The 6,478-nt window shown below is 40.0% G+C and overlaps 1 pseudogene; it reads left to right on the forward strand.

Annotated features, from left to right (window-relative positions):
- The first annotated feature begins 2,058 nt into the window (after nt 1-2,058).
- On the forward strand, nt 2,059-4,573 carry LOC115972836 (annotated as a pseudogene).
- Nucleotides 4,574-6,478: the final 1,905 nt, after the last annotated feature.

Consider the following 6,478-nt stretch of genomic DNA (forward strand, 5'->3'; position numbering starts at 1 on the left):
CATAAACGGATGAACGGGAAGCCTAAGCCCACAAGTGAAGGCAGCCTCATAGAAGCATACCTCACCAGGGAAGAAGTGGCAGGCCTGATCCTCACTATGGGCCGATGAACACGAACCCGTTTTGGAAATTGAAACCTATCTTTGAATCTACCCACGATATCAACGTCCAGCCCCCACACCTCCTCGAGGGCATAAAAATCCCTAATCGTACGAGGGATAGAGATGGCTGTATCACCCTTTGCTGGGCCACCGCTAGACGACAATCCAATCTTGAGCTCACTAGATCTCACCTCTGACATCCTCTTTGTCTCACCCTCAAACCAAGCAAGCGATTGGCCTAGTATTGGGGATAGCTCTCCTAAAACCACACTCAACCCATAACCCTAAAAAATAAAATCCCCAACCAAGGGAAGAAAGTCACCAGAAACACCTAAAACAGCCCCTAAGCGAGCAAAAAAGAAAGAGACTGAGGGGCAAGCTACCCTAACCTCAGAGTCACTGACCATGAAAAACTAAGAAGGAAATGAATCCTAAAAGCCCAAAAACCAAAAACAACCACAACAAAGAAAAGAGCAAAGAAAAATCAGGAACTCATAACAAATTATAAAGAAAAAGGAAATAGAAGAAGAAGAAAAGAGGAACATACCTTGAAGAATGAGCAACTCAATCGAAGAAAAATCCAAAGAATATTGCCGGAACAGGGTTGGAACGGTGGCAAGAATGAATGGGAAAGAAGAAACTCAGAGCAAATGATTAAAGAAATGGGGAAAAGTGAAGGAGAGGAAAGTAAAAAAAAAAAAAACACCAAGGCCCAAGAAAACTGAAAAACAATGGGAAACCCAAGGGTCATGCAATTAACTCCACCTATCAGCACGCGCCATGTGGCCACACCGCGTGTAGCACCGCCACTATGAATTTAATTCGAAGCGAAACCCCAAGAGTCATGGACAGCTCAGGAAAACTTTTCATCTTCTATGGTCGTCATGACACCATGACGACCACAGAACCTGGGGGCAACTGATGGAATTGGTGAGACTACATCTCCTGACGAAGCCACTGATCATGACGAAGTCATCTTGACAGACAAAGAAACAAATCACCACTGACGAGGAGATGGAAATCATTCAATATAGTTAATAAATGACTTGGGCAGTTACAAAGCCAGCCATGCAGGCCGTTGGGAGCCTATTAAAGCCCCCATTACTAGGCAAGAGGCATTACCAAGAAAGGCATTAACAACCACAACGGCTAGAATCCAATGCAACATATATAAAACCCTCACATTGCCAACACAAGGTACATAGACACTCTAAGAAATACTCATTTTTATCCTGCTATTTGGTTTCATTTTACAAAGCATTTTCCTATTCTGACCTGGGCATTGGAGACATTGTGATAGACACCACATCGATGACCACCTTGAAAGGAGCAGTTATTTCATTTATGCAGGTATCCAGGTGAGAGTTTGGATCCATCTGGACACGCTCAATTAAGCTGACGAAGTCACGCTTCATCAAATTGGATTTGTAAACTAGCTAGAGTACCCCCATGAACAACTTGTCAACTATCGAGCCCTACGCTCACCTCCTCTCCAAAAATCACTTTGGAAAAAAAAAAGTGTGCAGCTTGATCAAATAATTTAATAATAGTGTTGGACCGTGAACTGTGTATGTCATTTCAGCTCAAAACTAATTGGTGATGAGGAAGACACACTGTTATAGGGTGTCAAATTGTGGTCCCCCAACAATCCCCGCCTCATAATGACACTTCCGTGACTCAAACCCATTACCTTGGCTCCGATACTATTTGTGGAATCGTGAACTATACCATTCAACCTCAAAATTAATTGGTGATGAAGAAGATACACTCAAATATTTTTGTAACTTTCGACATCACACCAAGCAAACCTGTTTTTAAAGTAGTCGTAGAGAGTCAAACTGTGGTCCCAACAAATAGGTTCGTGTACATTAATCTTGTTGGAACAGTAGGAGCTTTTGCTCTGACTTTTGTTTTATTTTCCTCAATTGGTTGCGGTGAATGATCTCTATTGCTCCCACCATGAGGAACCTCTCGAAGCTCACACATATCGTTTCCGTATTCTGCTTATTCTTCCTTCTTTATCATATCACACTAGCTTCTTCAACCCCTACTCGTTATGTCCCTGTTGAAGATATTACCCTCGACTGTGGCAGTGCCACTTCGGGCAAATCCAAGGATATGTATGGGCGCGACTGGACTGGGGACTTTCAGTCCAAGTTCTTTCCCAAAGAAGAACTTAATCTCAAATCTAATAACTCTCAAGCCTCAGAAGGAATCGCCACTCTAGCCCCCTACACCACTGCACGTATATCTTATTCTCAATTCACGTACATATTTCCGGTCACTGTTGGCCCGAAATTCGTTCGTTTGCACTTTTACCCTTCTTTTTACTCAGGTTTTGAGGGGTCTATTGCCTTTTTCACTGTCAAAGCAGGTTCGTTCACCTTACTTAGAAACTTCACTGCTTCCGCTATCTATGCTGATTCTTTTCAAAAACAGATTGTAAAAGAGTTCTGCATCAACGTCGAAGAGAATCAAAAATTAAATTTAACCTTCATTCCTTTTTCAACCACTTCTATGAATTTTTATGCTTTCATTAATGGAATTGAGATTGTGTCCTTGCCTAAAGACCTGTACTACAGTCGAGAAGATCGAAGTGATGAGAAAGTCCCTGTTTATGTCGGCCAAGGTCCTCTGTTCTACATAAACTACAACATGGCACTCGAGAAGGTTTTTCGATTAAACGTGGGCGGGAGTTTGGTTTCACCAACAGAAGACACTGGTTTCTTTAGAGTGTGGAACCCGGATGTTAATTATTTCAATAGTAGTGGCGCAATTCCTCATAATTCAACTTTCATACCCAAATACTTGAAAATAATAAATTACGCTGCACCAGATGGAGTCTATCAGTCTGCAAGGACAATGGATCCATTCAGGAACACGCAGTCTAATATGACCTGGGGAGTACCTGTTGATTCGGGATTCAATTACCTGGTGAGGCTCCATTTCTGTGAAATTGACCGAGATGTACGCTACGTTGGCGAAAGGCGGTTTACTATCTATATAGACTATCAGCTTGCTGAAGAAAGTGCTGATGTATTGTTGTGGACTGATGAGAATAAATATATGCCTTTTTACAAAGACTACGTAGTAATGGTCCGAAAGAAGGGACTTGATGGGGAGAAGCAGCATATTCTCTCCATTGATCTACACCCTATGTCAGACTCTACTTTCCAAGATGCCATTTTAAACGGGATAGAAGTGTTCAAATTGAGCAATCGTGATGGCAGTCTTACTAAACCCGATCTTGAATTGGGGGTTAATAGCCCAGTAACGGCTGTTAAAAGAACAATCATTGCCATTGGAATTGGTACCGGTTCCTTGGTCGTACTCTTTCTTATGGGTTGCATGGTTTTTTTGGAAACTAAAGAAGTCGAAACGCTATGTTTCTTACTATCCACTATCAAGGTGCTGGTGCTTGTGCTGGCTGAGGCACAACACGTACAGAGGAAAGCAAACAGGGAAAAATACATCCTCACTGAGGAAAGAACAGTGGCATCACTTTTCACTTGCCGACATCAAAATTGCAACCAACAACTTGCATGAAGATTTGATTATAGGAAAAGGTGGCTTTGGCAACGTATATAAGGGTCAAATTGATGATGAGGAAACCATGACCGTCGCAATCAAGCGCTTAAACCCTGAGTCGCAACAAGGTGCCCACGAGTTCCGAACTGAGATTGAGATGCTCTCTCAGCTCCGATACGTTCATCTCGTCTCTCTTATCGGATATTGCAACGAGAATGGTGAGATGATTATTGTCTATGATTACATGACTAATGGAACTCTCCGTGAACACCTTTATGACACAAACAATGACACACTCCCATGGAAAAAGCGGCTCGACATATGCATTGGAGCCGCACGTGGATTAGACTACCTTCATAGAGGTGTGAAGCATACTATTATCCATCGAGATGTGAAGACCACCAACATTCTATTGGACGACAAATAGATTGCCAAGGTTTCCGATTTTGGATTGTCTAAAATGGATCAAAATAATACTGCAGTTAGTACCATGGTTAAAGGTACCTGGGGCTATTTGGATCCCGAATACGCACGTTGTCAAAAGCTTTCAGACAAGTCTGATGTGTACTCATTTGGTGTGGTGTTGTTGGAGGTATTATGTGCCCGAAGGCACTAAATCAAAAACTAGAGGAAGAAGAATGGAACCTAGCCCATTGGGCTCGAAAGTGCATTGAGAGAGGGACAATCAATGAAATCATTGATCCATATTTGAAGGGGAAGATAGCTCCACTGTGTTTTCAAAGTGTTCATGCAGATTGCAGAGAGTTGCACGCGTGATCAAGGCATCCAACGGCCCACAATGGGTGATGTGATGGAAAAGCTCAAATTGGCGTTGGAGCTGCAAGAGAACGCGGACGCTGAGAAAGAGAGTATCAATACTGGTGGTGAGCATATTTACTTGGATACATTATCATTTTGTATTGATGTTACAAATGATGGTCTTTGAGCTACTAATGTTCACAATGAACACGGGATGACATCGGATGGTACTGGGACTGGGACTGGGTTAACATGTTCAAGTTTTGAGATAGATAGTATCACACCTCACAAGACATTTTCATAAACACCAGTGAAGTTAGGAAATGGGTTTTTTTGTTTTCTTTTACATATTTTTAGATGCATAAATAAAGTTCTCAATCTAGCTAGGTTGTACTATTAAGCAGATTAATTATTATAATTATGTTATGAAATCTTGTGAAAATATAAGGTGGTGTCAATTGTTCTAGAACGCACTTCATAATCCAAACTCATTGAATTGACAATTAAAAAAGGAGTTGTGTGATAAGTATTATAGGAAAATTTAATAACTTTCAATTCATGCCCATATTATTGAAAATTTGTAGTATTTATTATTCTCTTCAGCTAGTTTTTATGTTTATTGATTCAAATTTTTTCACTCGCCAAATAGTGGGTAAATACTACAGGAACAGTGTTTTGTCGTAACAAAAAGTTAAGAATTTGTATCTCGGCATGGTTACATTTGAACAAAAAAAATTAATTTACATCTGAAAAAAATTATTGAAAATTTCAATTCGTGCCCATAGCAATGTTAAATTTTAATTGATATCATCACCTAAGTCAAGTTACAATTGAGTATACTCGTAAGCATTTTGTAAGTTCAAATCTTTCTAATAAATATTCAATGTGCAAATTAGCGTAATATCAGTATTACAATTAGATATACTCATGATCCTTATATAGTACAAATCTACCTAATAAACACCAATGAGCAAATTAGTGGAGTATTACAAACTTCGAGGTTGATAGTTTTTAGACCCCTTAAACAATTGATTAAACCTAGGTAATTAGCCAAGTTGTTACTTAGTCCAATTAAACAAGTCTAGGTTATCACAATATAAAAGATCAAATCATGCAAAGCAGCGAAAAATAAATAACACAAGATATGATCACCCAGGAAACCAAACCGGTAAAAACATGGGGAGGATTTGACCTAGCTATTCTCAAGGTAAACTTGAATCCACTATCTTGAAAGAATCGAAGTTCATACAATAAGACTTACAAGCCTCCACGCTCGACTTCTTATTGCTACCAACCAGTAGAACTTACTGACACGATCACGTGCAAGCTCCGAATCCACGGACTCCTTCTTTCTTGGATTCCCACCAGCTACAAGCACACCCGCTTGTGTATTCTTTAAACTTTAATGGCAGCAACTGAATTGATCATCAAGGTGTAGAAAATATCTCCTCCTTGAAAACCCTAAGTTTGTGTAAAGGAAAGCTCCTCTAGATCTCACAAGAGATTTACACAAACTGCAATATGAGCAACACAAAAACGTGGCTAGGATTTGCCTTTTATACTTAGGACAAATAAGAAACCCTAAAAACGTTTTAAAACAAATAGGGCTGAGTTGGACGAATCTGCAGAAAAGCATTCTGCCCGAGTTTCGATCGGTCGAGCCTAAGCTTCGATCGATCAAGCCAGGCCGAAAGCCACAGTACTTCCTGCTTTAACTCGATTCCAACTTTACATTGACACACAACTTTGAGTTAGCTTTAAACACTTCTAAACACATTGTTTTGATTATGGTTTGCCAACAATACACATTAGAGTTCTAAATACATAAAGTCCTAAACTTTAGAACCTAACAGAGGTAATCTTTAGTTTGTATACAAAATCATAATGGCTCAAGTTCTTAATTTCTCATGAAAATGGTCAATTGTTCTCAATTAAAAGGTGTCTACCTTCACAATTGGATGGACACCAAAGGGAGGATTTTTCTGAACTTATCATGAACCGCTGAGTTTTTGGCAACCCATGAGTAGGACGGTAGAACGTTAAGTGATGGTCTCAACTAGGGGTGTTCACGATACAATATATGTGGTATTAG

The sequence above is a fragment of the Quercus lobata genome, unplaced genomic scaffold (assembly GCF_001633185.2).
Source record: "Quercus lobata isolate SW786 unplaced genomic scaffold, ValleyOak3.0 Primary Assembly Scq3eQI_53, whole genome shotgun sequence".
Taxonomy (NCBI): domain Eukaryota; kingdom Viridiplantae; phylum Streptophyta; class Magnoliopsida; order Fagales; family Fagaceae; genus Quercus; species Quercus lobata.